Below are 12,742 nucleotides of genomic sequence, written 5' to 3'. Positions count from 1 at the left end.
AAGAAATTTTTAAAAAATTGGGTTTCAAGGTTTAAATTTTTCGTTGAATTTTTTGGAGGACTTTGAATTTTTTGACAGAATTTCGATGAAAATTTTCAAAAATCGATGAGTTGCCTAATTTTCGATTGAATGTTCTTGGGTTTTTTAGAGAGAAGATAAAGAGATATTTGACTAGAGAGAGATAGGGCCAGACTTTTCTAAAGAAAAGGTTGAAGAGTTGGCTTTTATATGATTGCCAAACGACATCATTTCGTCCAGCCTAAGATCTGCGCGTCAACCCGTTGACATGTGTGTGACTCCCATGTTCGATTTGACTCGATCGCAGGTTTTTTTTTCATTTTATTTTTATTTTTTGAATTTATTTATTTATATCATTTTATATTTTATATTTTAAGTTTTATTTTTATTTTTATTTTAAGTTTTTTATTATTTATTTTATTTTATAGATTTTTTTAAATTTTTATTGAGTAATTTATTGTTAGCTTTTTAGATGATATGGTGATTCAAGAGGGGGTGAATTAGATTTCTCTAAATTCTTTCCAAACAATAATTTCAATATAGTTGAATGAAAATTAAAATAATAAGCATTTTTGATGAAAATATAATATAAACAATAACAATTACTGAACCTAAAATCAAATATAAACAACAATAAATTGTAAGGAGATAGGCATAGAGAAATTAAACACAATGATTTATAAAGGTTCGATTTTTCTCTACAAAGCACCTACGTTCTCTCTTATTGGTTGTCCTCACCAAGGCTTCAATCTACTATTTTTGAATTGAAAATACAACCTATCTTTTTCTTTTTAAGGCTTAAGATATAAATTTCTACCTTTTATAGTATTTTACCCAATCTCACTACGAAGCTCTCAAGATGATACCTCACTTCATGTTCTCTTCCACCCTTGTATATCAAAGGTAATTTTGCAAACAATAGAACAACCTCTCTAAGGCTAAGTGTTTGCTAAGTTTAAGTACAAGAAAATGATGAATGAACAACAAATATAATTTGGATACAATAAATACAAAGATATAGACTTTGTAGCACTAAAAACTCTTGATTATTTGAGAGAATGAAAATATGGCTTGTTGGCTCTTACTCTCTTGATGCATCAATCTTTTTGGTGTGTTGGAGTGCCCAATTTATAGAGAAATTGAAGGAATAGCCGTTGGGGATGCTTGGGAGAAAAAATAGCCGTTGAAAGCATAAAATAGCCGTTGGTGTGATTCTGCTTAGACCCGACCGATCCTTCCTTAAGCGGATTGATTGGTTTAAGTTTTATGTCATTTTATACTTAAAAAACATGACATGATCTATCGTTTTCATGAGGGGATCGATCTTATCAATGGTTGGGTGGTTTCTCTTATTTTGTACTCTACTCACTAATTTGATCATATCTTAAGTTATACAAATCCAAATCATAAACTGTTTGAAGATTTAAAAACTAGACTTAAAGGGCTTCTATCCATATAAAATTCATTACCTAATTCATTGAGTACGAATTATAGTGAATTTTCAAAATTACCCCTTGTGCAGTTTTTCTAACAACTGCAGAGTATCTAGTAAAAATTCAAAATCTTTTCTTAGAAAATTTAGATTTTGATTTTGTTTGATCCATTAGAAATTAGACTCAAAGAGCTTTCCAACCATATAAAATTCAAATATTAAAACTTTATGAATTAATATAAAAAAAAATAAGTTCAATGTTGGAAAACTTTGTTATTGTAAAACAGCTTTTTTAAGTTAATCAATTTCTCAAAACCAATACTGTCAAAATTATATTAAGTCTAAAATGAATAAGTTCACTTTAAAAACAACAATTGGACTTTCATTTAAGCTCAAATAAAAAATCTTTAAAGATAGATTTGATTTGAGAAATATGAAAACAAAAAAAGGTTTGTTTAAGATTTTAATATCATATTGTTTATTTAGTACCAAAATATAAAACTTAAGAACATGTACTAAATAAATCTTTTTCAAAATCTTGATCAAGCTTATTTAGCTTAATGTTTTGTCATTTCAAAATAACGATCAATTCAAGGCTAATAATATTTGTTTTCAGGATCAAACGCTAACTATTACACCAAAAGCTATAGCTGATAGTGAAGGTGCAACTCTATTTCCTTATTCTCTTTTGGTAGCGTAGAGCCCCATACTAAGCAATAGGTGGACATAAGGGGTTTTGTAAAGTTTTCATGGGATACCTCACCCATTGGGCCTCGATAGGTTGGGTTGTCATACACTGAAATCCAATCCACTATGAGATATCTCACCCAAATGAATCGACATACCGAGTCCCTAAAGGAGACCACTGGACCTCATAATCCAACATTTATTACTTAATAAATATTTTGTAAAAATTCCTTCTATTATTTTACTTTTGGAAAACAATAAAAAATGATGAAAAAACTCTTTTCAAATAAATTCATGAATCTTACTAAACTATTAGAGGATTTTTCATGAATTTAAACTTTATGGAATCTACCAAACTATTGGAGGATTGCATCTTAAGTTAAATCTTACCAAACTATTGAAAGATTTAATGAGTTTTATCAAAAATGAAATTTTAAATATTTTACAATAAAATCTAATCAAATTATTAGGAGATTTACATCAAAGTAAACCTTACCAAACTATTGGAGGACTTTACTAATTATTTTCTTGGATAAAATATATTAATAAACTTGACAACAAAGCCTCTTCAACGTGGGACATTAGTCTCCATGAATACTCCTGAGGTGAAAGAATTATCTTAAATTGCTACCAAACTATTGGAGTAATTTTAAGATTAATTTTTAATATTAAATATTTTGATAAATTATAAACATATTTAAGGCTTGTATAATTTGAAATCAAACTAGTACCATCTTTTGGATGACCGTTATGAGGGTGCTATAACCTTCCTTACATGTAATTGTACTCTTGAACTTAAAATTTGATTTTGTGGATTAGAATATACTATTTAAAGATACCTAAGTCAATAATGAGACTCTTCTTTAAGTAGGATAGATTCGATCATCAATCACACCTTGACAAAAAAAATTGGTGACGACTCTTAAAAACTATATCTAACGGTAGATCTACGGGTTTATATGTTATGATAATTTAGTGACTCCACTGGGGATATTGAGAGTCAGGCCAATAAATGGTTTCTTATTATCCAAGCCTTGCCTAATAAATTTAAAATTTTTTTTTATCTTTCTTTCCTATTTCTTTCTTTTCATTTCTTATATTTTTTTAGTTATTCATTTATTCATTTTCATATATATTTGTCATTTATTTGCATGTGTATAACATAAGCTTTACACCCGAGTTTTGTCCCTTGGGAGGAAGTGAAGTACCTATGCCTTTGTGAGATTTCATGTCTTCGTATGGGCTAGCCAAACACTCCTACTTAGATTAAACTCTTTCCACTTATAGCCTATGGTGGGCAAGGATCATGATGCCTTACTAGTTTGTGATGGATAATGATGTAATGAACAATTTGGGAGTGTTTAAATAATTCAAGCCACATATAGTTAACCTTAAGAGCCTAACCCATAGATAGGGTCGTGTCCCTCCACCTTTTGTAGTAATCTAAAATTTAAAGTCATGCTGTTATTTTACTTACTTTTGTAGTGTTTATTCTTTATTTTATATTAGGATGACTAATCGATTTTTTTGTTTTTTTATTTTTTTTCCTCTTGTGTACATTTATAAACGTACATGTAGATTGCATATTATTTTTGCCCTAAAAATATTTTCAACAAAAGTCATCATGAAACCCATAGAATGTCAAGTTTGTGCATCGTCTGTAATTTTCAAATATGATTAGCTTATAGATGTGATGATAGAATCAGAAAAAAGGCAATAAGAAGAAAGGGATTGTTTACCACCCAGTTATGTCTCTACTTTACCAAAGGAAGTTCATTTGCTCTTCAAATAAAATCATACAAAAAGCCTATTAGATATATGGAACAACATGGTTCTTTTAAGACAATAAGCTTTTTGTCAGAAGTTTGGGCATATTGCACATTTCTTATCAATGAAGGTTAAAAACTCACTCATTAAAGTGATGGTACAATTTTGGGATCTTTCATATCATTGTTTCATCTTTAATGAGGTTGATTTAGTGCCAACAATAAAAGAGTTTTTGACTCTGGTAGGTATGCATCTACAGTATCCAAATAGAGTGTATATAAAGAAGAAAAAATCATGGTATGGCAAAAATCTGGCTCATATTTTAGAGATGAAAAAAAAAGTTTATAAATTCAACATATCCAAGAAAAGAGAAATCATAAGGGTATCCATGGGAGTTTCTCTGAGACTTTATTGTCAAACATCTAGATGATGATCAAGGAATGAAAGTGTTTGCTCTAGTAATATATGGGATGATCTTTTTCCCTAGGGTTTTAGTTCATATTGAGATAGAGGTGATGGATTTATTTGAATAGATTGAAAGGGGATGCAATCCTGCACTAATAACATTGGTAGAAACCATCATATCTCTGCTTTTTTATAAACAAAATGATAAGGCTTACTTTTTGGGTTGTATGCCACTATTGTATCTATGGATGAAGAATCATTTATAATGCAAGAAGAATGCTTTCTCCAAACTCTATTTTTGTAGTTGAAATTCAGTTAAAAAATTTTGTGAGAGTGAATGGTTAGAAGTAAAGACTTAGAAAGAATGGGAATGTTTGCTGCAAAAGCTCATAGTTTATCAAGTGAAATGGTTAGTTTCATGGATGAATTGATAACCTATGTTGTGTCAATGTGGAAATGAGATAGGGTTTCCACTATTAAGCTTATGGAGATTAACAAGTTATGCACCATTGATGTAAAGAAGATAGTATAAAGTTGAACAATTTATTCTTATAACATATAAGGTTGACCAATTTAACTGTTCGTATGGGGAACTTAAAACTTTTTAAAACATTAATGGCATAATCAAAGCTTGAAAGAAGCCCAGAAGGGTGAGCCCTAGACCATTTACTGATAAAATCACTTAGAGATATTTGATTTAGAGAGCCAAAAGGAGTAAAGAGGTTACACCTATGTTCAAGGACTAATGTTAGTTAGTGAATTAGGAGTTGGATAATGTGCCTTTACAATAAGAACTTACAAAAAAAAAAAACATGAAGTGGAGAAAGAGAAACTAAAACAAGAAATTCTAAGGCTTAAAAAAAAACAGTGGAAAGATAAAGCAAAAAAGTTAAAAATTTAAGTCCACAAGATTTTCAAAGAATGCAGTATAAGCAAGACTCAAAAGGTTATCAGAGAACGGGATGATGCCCTTAAAGAGCTAATGGAGTTGCAACAAGAACACAAGAGATTGTGCAACAGGTGTAGGCTAAAAAAATAAATAATGCAGATTTGACTTATGAAAATGAAAAGCTAAAAAAAAAATGCTCTTAAATGGAGGATGATTATGTTGAAGCTTAACATGAAAATGAAATGCTCAAAGAGTATATTTAGATATTGAACTGAAAGTTGAATGAGCAGAGAAATCGTATCAGGGCATTCTAAAAGAAGCATAAAGAATTATCTTATCAGGCATGGTTCAGTAAAAGAAAAGGGTTGGGAAGATAAAGATATATAGAGTATTTTACAACCCAGATAGGTAAGGTAGTGATTAAGGTAAGAGAAATGGCAGAAGAGGTTGAGACATTGAGAGCTTTGGTCATGCCAGTAAGAGAGCATGAACAAAAATTGCTAAACTTCATTGAGGAAGCTAAGGATTAGTACGAGCAAATTAGGCACTTTCACAAAAAAAAAAGATTTGATGTAAAACAAACTTCTGTAAAATAAATGAAAGTTCATTTTTATTGAAATCTTTCAAAGGACAAATATTTTTTATTCATTCTTTCTTTTTCATGCATTGCATCACATGTGTTCATCATCGTATCATGATCATTGATTTTAAATTGTGGTACTAAGGTGAAAAAATAGTTCAACATCTGTATAACACTCGAGCTAAAGCTAGAAAGATGGAGCAAGACAATGCAAATCATTTTGAAAGATTAAAAAAGGCTCAGGAGGTAATTGAGGAGAAATTAAGCAAGATCCTTGAAGCTCTAGATAAGATAAACAAAGAAAAAATGGTATAAAAAGATGTTTTGTATGAAGTGACTTAGTCATTGTATCTTTCAGGTTTTGGTCCACATCAGACCCAAATCATTCTAAACTTTCAGCCATAATAGACCATGTTCCAAAGTTATAGCTACCCGAGAATGCCTTATGCACCTAGTTAAGTAAATGTTTGAAGCTACACTAATCCTATCTTTGCTAAAATGGCTGTCAAGTCAATCCAAATCCCTAATCTGGATGAGGAGAAAGAAAAAGTGAAGTTATAGATGATTGCTTCCTCAGAGGACTTTAAGACTAATCAAATAATAAGCATGATTGAAGAAAGATTATAAGCTATAAAAAACATTTATTTCTATGGATCTATGGATGCTGTAGGGCTTTATTTGATGTCAAAAGTGATGTACCACCAAAGTTTGAAGCACCAGAGTTTGAGAAGTATGATGCTACTAAATGCCCTATTACACACATCATAATATATTGTCGTAATATGGCAGTACATGCCAGTAATAAGAATTGCTCATGCATTTGTTTCAAGTAGCTTAATTGAGTTTGTTGCAAGGTAGTATGTTTAGTCAAACAGGGCTTGCATAAGATCTTGGAAAGATTTGACTTGATTTTTTATCAACCACTATCATTACATTATAGATATGGCTTTTGATTGCTTCTCCTTACAAGGAATAGAGAAAAAAGTATTCGAGTCTTTCAAGGAGTATGTCAAAAAGTGAAAGGATGTCACTACTCAAGTACAGACACCATTAACAAAAAAAATAGTACTATTTGTAAGTACTCTAAAGTCATCGTACTATGAGAAGATGATAAGAAACATGACTAAAAATTTTATTGATATAGTGATTTTAAGTGAAATCATTGAAAATGCAATAAAAAATGGCAAACTTGAAGGGGGAGAGTCTTTTATTGCTAAAAAAGTGCCTGAAAAGAAAAAAAGTAAGGTTCATGCTGTGAGTTTTGAGGTATAGCAATTCAAAAATTACCCTCAATCGATCTATCCCACATATCATCTTATTGTAAGTTATGCTTCTACTACACGATCTTTTTATCCATCCACAATAAGGCCTTTATTCGTCCAACTACCCCAACAAGTGGTGTGCGAGAATCAAAAAATTAGAAAAAGGCTACATTTGATCCTATTCCCATAAGTTACACTGAATTGTACTAAGAGCTCTACAAGAATCACTTGATTGCTCTTAACCTTAAAAACAACTTGAACCTTCCTATCTCAAGTGGTATGATTTCACTAAACATTGTGACTACCATTATGGGGTGGCTGACCATTCTATTGAGAATTGCATTTCTTTGAAATATAAAGTGTGAAGTCTTATTAAAGAAAGGCTGATAAACTTTGACACCACTGGAAACATAGTACTAATGTCAGTGGTAACCCATTACCTAATCATGTAATTAATGCATTGAATAAGGATAAAAAACATATGAAAAGAAGAGTGTAGAAATTTAAAATGTCATTCGGTCAGCTATACGAGGCTCTATATGAGGTTGGATTGATACAACTAGTAACCCCATGCACCTATTGTGGGAAATGTGTCTCGAATCAAATATGCAAGTATCATAGCAGAGCTCTAAGGCACTCTATTAAAAGATGCAAGCAGTTTCATGATGAGGTACAAAAACTAATAGATTCTTACCAGATAAAGTTGTATGATGAAATAGAAGCCTAAAAAAATACTAAAATAACCATGACAAACAAATGGGTGCTAAAGCCAATCACCATTTGTTGTGAGAAAAGCCAAAATTAGCCAAAGATAAATTTACCCCTAGGCTAGTGATTTTCAAAGTCCTAAGTCTATTCTCCTACAAAAATGAGAAAGCTATACTATGAAATTATGGTTACAAGGTAACAGTCTAGGGGTAAGAAGAAGTTGTGCAAAAATCTGAGGCTACCAATATAACCAATGTAGGTGGCATGACCAGAAATGAAAGATATTATACTTTGGAGACCTTAGAGAAAGCAAAGAAAAAAAAGATGAAGGTGATGGAGAAATAGATTGAGCTAGAATTGATTCCAAAGAAAAACATCCCAAAGTTTGTGCCAGAAAAAGAAGCTTGTGAGTTTTTAAAATTGATGAAGCATAGTGAATATTCTGTGGTAAAGCAATTGAACAAGATGTCGGCCAAAATCTCTTTATTGTCACCGCTACTTAATTCAGAACCATATCGCAATGCCTTACTAAAGGTGTTGAAGTATGCTTATGTGGTGCATAATATGTTTGTGGAATATGTGAACCACTTGATAAAAAACTTATTGGTACCGCATTACATATTTTTCAATCATGATAAGATTCCACTTGAGAAAAAAAGAAGTACCAAAGCTTTGCATATCACTGTTAAATGCAAAAGCCACATAATAGCCAAAGTCTTTATTGATAATGGTTCAGTTATTAATGTCATGCCCATGTCTACTCTAACCATATTACCCTTTGATATGTCCCACATCCAAAACAGTCATATGGTGATCCGAGCATTTGATAAGAATAGGTGAAAAGTGTTGAGAGACATTGAGTTAGCCATACAAATTGGACCATGTGGTTTCAATATAAAGTTTCAGTTTATAAATATTTTTTCATCCTATAGCTATTTATTGGGGAGACCATGGATTCATGCAGCAGGTGCTATTTTTTCTTCATTATATCAAAATATTAAATTTAATGTGAAAAGTCAATTGGTGATTATGGTTAGAGAAAAAGATTTGCTAGTAACTCAACCTATAAATGCCCCATATATAAAAGTTGCAGAATAGTCATTAGAATGCTCTTATTAATCTTTTAAACTTGTCAATGTAGTAGAAAGAGGACTTAAAGTGCACCAACCTAAGTTCAGTAAGATTGTGATCAATCAAATGATTAATAAGGGTTGAAATATTGGAGTTGGTTTGAGCAAAAGTTTGCAAGAGATAAAAGAGCCACCAATGATTGAAAATAACAACAAAAGACTAGTTTGGGTTGTGAAATAGAAGAAACGTGAGATAACAGGAGGAGGTCAAGAAATAGGCCAATGGTTGTTCCCTATTTGAACGAAATATTTATTCTTAGAGGATATATGTACCTGGGAGCTGAAGAGAACATTGGAAAAGAACTAAGGTGAGAAGAAGCTTTTGTTGAATTGTCCATTCATATGGTAGGCAAAGATAGCTAAAAGAAAGAAGTGTTGGTTTATCTATACCCACCAAACTATGAGCTAAAGAATTGGAGTGTCATCTAGATGCTTGCCATATTTAATTTTCTTTCAATGTAATTACAATTCCCAATTGCTTATGCCTAAAAGCATTGAAATGATCTTTTATGTTTGGGCCTTTTATTTTTCATTATTTTAATAAAAGATAGAAGCATGCATTTTATCCATTTCTTCTATTTAATCCATTTTTGCATCAAAGCATTGTGCTAATATATCTTATTTCACTCAATTTTAGGTCCCCAAATGAAGATAAAGTTAATCATGACAATTATTAGAGATTTAATTTTGAAAACTTAATTAATATTAATGAATTTGACACTAAAAAAGACTTTGAAGAATACACTTTACCTCCAAACTTAATGAGATTAATTGAGCCTCATCAAAAAGTTACTAAGATGATCAATTTAGGTGATATTGTAAATAGAAAAGAAGTCAAGGTTGGTACCTCACTCCTAGCAATTGATAGATAATGATTAAAAGATCTGCTTTAAGAATTTGTATATGTGTTTACTTGGTCCTACCAAGATATGCCTAGGTTCAGTACTAAAATAGTAGAACATAGGCTACCCATAAAGCTTGAATGTATGCCAGTCCAACAAAAGTTGAGAAAAATGAAATCGAAGATGTTGCTAAAAATTAAAAAAGATGTAAAGAAGCAATTTGATACGGGCTTTTTGCAAGTGGCCAAGTATCTAGAATGTGTGGCCAATATGGTACCTGTCCCCTAAAAAGATGAAAAGGTATGAATGTGTATAGATTATCATGATTTGAATATGGTTAGCCAAAAAAATAATTTTCTTTTATCTTATATTGATACATTGGTGGATAATACGGTTCGACATGTGGTGTTCTCTTTTATGGATGAATTCTTTGGCTATAATCAAATAAAAATAGCTTAAGATGATATGAAAAAGACCACGTTTGTAGCTATGTAGGAAACCTTTTATTACAATGTTATGCCTTTTGAATTAAAAAATGCAGAGGTAACTTATCAAAAGGCTATAGTGACACTCTTTCATGATATGATGCCCAAAGAGATTGAGGTGTGTGTGGATGATATGATCATAAAATCTCGAAAGAGAGAAGACCATGTAGTTAACCTTAGAAAATTATTTGAGAGGTTAAGAAAATTTCAGCTCAAGTTAAATCCGTCTAAATGTACGTTTGGACCCAAGTTAAGGAAATTGTTGGGTTTTGTAGTTAGCAAAAAGGGAATAAAAGTTAACCCAGACAAAATTTAGGCCATTCAAAATTTATCCTTACCAAGTACACTAAAAAAGGTTCAAGGTTTCTTAGGTACTACTCTCGATTTATTTCTCAACTTACTTTTAAGTGCTATCCCATCTTTAAACTCTTTTGAAAGAATAATTTCAGTAAATGGAATAAGAAATGTCAAGAGGCTTTTGATAAGGTTAAGGAATACCTATCAAATCTTTCAATTCTAGCACCACTTGTTTTGGGAAAGCCATTGATTTTGTACATAGTGGTGCATGAGAAGTCGATGGGATGTGTGCTGGGATAGTAGGATAAATTTGGCAAGAAGAAAATAGCTATTTACTACTTGAGTAAGAAGTTTACAGAGTACAAATCTAAGTATTTATCATTCAAAAATATGTGTTATGCTTTGGCTTAGATGGCTAAAAGACTTAGACAGTATATGTTTTACCACACAACTTGGCTTATAATTGGACCCAATTAAGTATATTTTTGAGAAGCCATTATTGTCAGAAAGAATCACAAGATGACAAGTGATGTTTTCGAAGTATGACATAGTATATGTGAGCCAAATAGTGATAAAAAAAGTACCATTACTGAATTTTTCATAGACTGGGCTACTGAAGATTATGAACCCATGAAACTTGATTTTTTAGATGAAAACTTAATGGCCATCTCAAAACTAGAAAAAAAATAATAAAAAGTCATGGAGAATTTATTTTGATGGGGTTGCTAATGCCATGGGGCATAATATTGGAGTGGTTTTAATATCTCTTATAGAACATTACTACCACGTTACAGCAATATTGGACTTCAATTGCACTAAAAATGTGGTTGACACGTTGCTTTGGACAGAAAAATTAAAGTATTAAAGGTGTTTAGGGATTCAACTTTAGTTATTTATCAATTGAGGAGAGAATGGGAAACAAAAGACTCAAAACTCATCTCATACCATAAATACATCTTAAAATTGTGCAAGCAATTCGAGACAATCTAGTTTGAACATTTGCCCTGTGAAAAAAATTAGATTGCTGATACTTTAGCCATACTGGCTGTAATGGTGCGAATTGGTAATACTGTCAAAATTTAACCCATTAAGTTAGATGTTAGGGATATGCCAGTGCATTGTGCTAGTCTAGAGAAGAACGAAAATGAAAATTGTTGGTATTATGACATTCTACAATATCTAAAGGATCAACAATACCTGGATCAAGTAACGTAAAATGATATGAGAATCCAAAAGAGATTAGCTATAAGATTCTTTTAGATAGGGAAGTTTTGTACAAGAAAAGCAGTGATTAAGTATTATTGCACTATACAAATGCCTCTAAGGCTAAGAAGATCATTGGGGAGGTCTATAATAGCGTATGTGAAGCACATGCAAGTGGACATATGATGACAAGAAAAATTATGTGAGTCGATATTATTGGTTAACAATGGAGAGAGATTGCATTGATTATGCTCGAAAGTGTCGTAAATGCTAGATTTATTTTGACAAGATTCATGCTCCACCCACTGCTTTACATGTTATGGCATTACCTTGGCCATTTTTTATGTGAAGGATGGATATCATTGGTTCTATCACCCCCAAAGCATCAAATGGGAATAGATTCATTTTTGTGATATTTGATTACTTCACTAAATAGGTCACAACAGCTTTTTTCACAACTATAACTCGATTAATAGTTTGTAAATTTATTAAAAGAAAGATAATTTGTAGATATAGACTCCCAAAAAAGATTATTTTAGATATTGCAAAGAACTTGAATAGTGAGATAATGCAAGAAATATGTACTCAGTTTAAGATTAAGCATCATAATTCAGCTCCATTTAGCTCAAAAATAAATAAGGTGGTAGAGGCTGCTAATAAGAATGTCAAAAAGATTATGAAAAAGATGACTGAGACATTTAAAAATTGGCATGAAAAATTATCTTTTATTCTGCATGCCTACTGAACATCCTTATGTACCTCCACCGAATCAACTTTGTTTTTCTTGGTTTACGAGATGAAAGCTATATTGCTAGTAGAAGTAGAAATCCTATCTTTGAGAGTTCTAAGAAAAGTAGGGCTAGAAGATGTTGAATAGATCTAGAAGCATTATGAGCACTTGAATTTCATTGAGGAAAAGATATTGGTAGCACTTTGTCATGGCCAATTATACCAAAAAAGAATAATGAGAGCTCATGACAAAAAAGTTCGACTTTGTCAATTTTAAGAAACAAAGTTGGTGCTAAAAAGAATTCTCT

Source organism: Durio zibethinus, chromosome 8 (genome assembly GCF_047325235.1).
Source record: "Durio zibethinus cultivar Kanyao isolate XHJ-2024 chromosome 8, ASM4732523v1, whole genome shotgun sequence".
Lineage (NCBI taxonomy): Eukaryota > Viridiplantae > Streptophyta > Magnoliopsida > Malvales > Malvaceae > Durio > Durio zibethinus.
The sequence above is the reverse complement of the archived record's forward strand: the minus strand, read 5'-3'. Positions refer to the sequence as shown.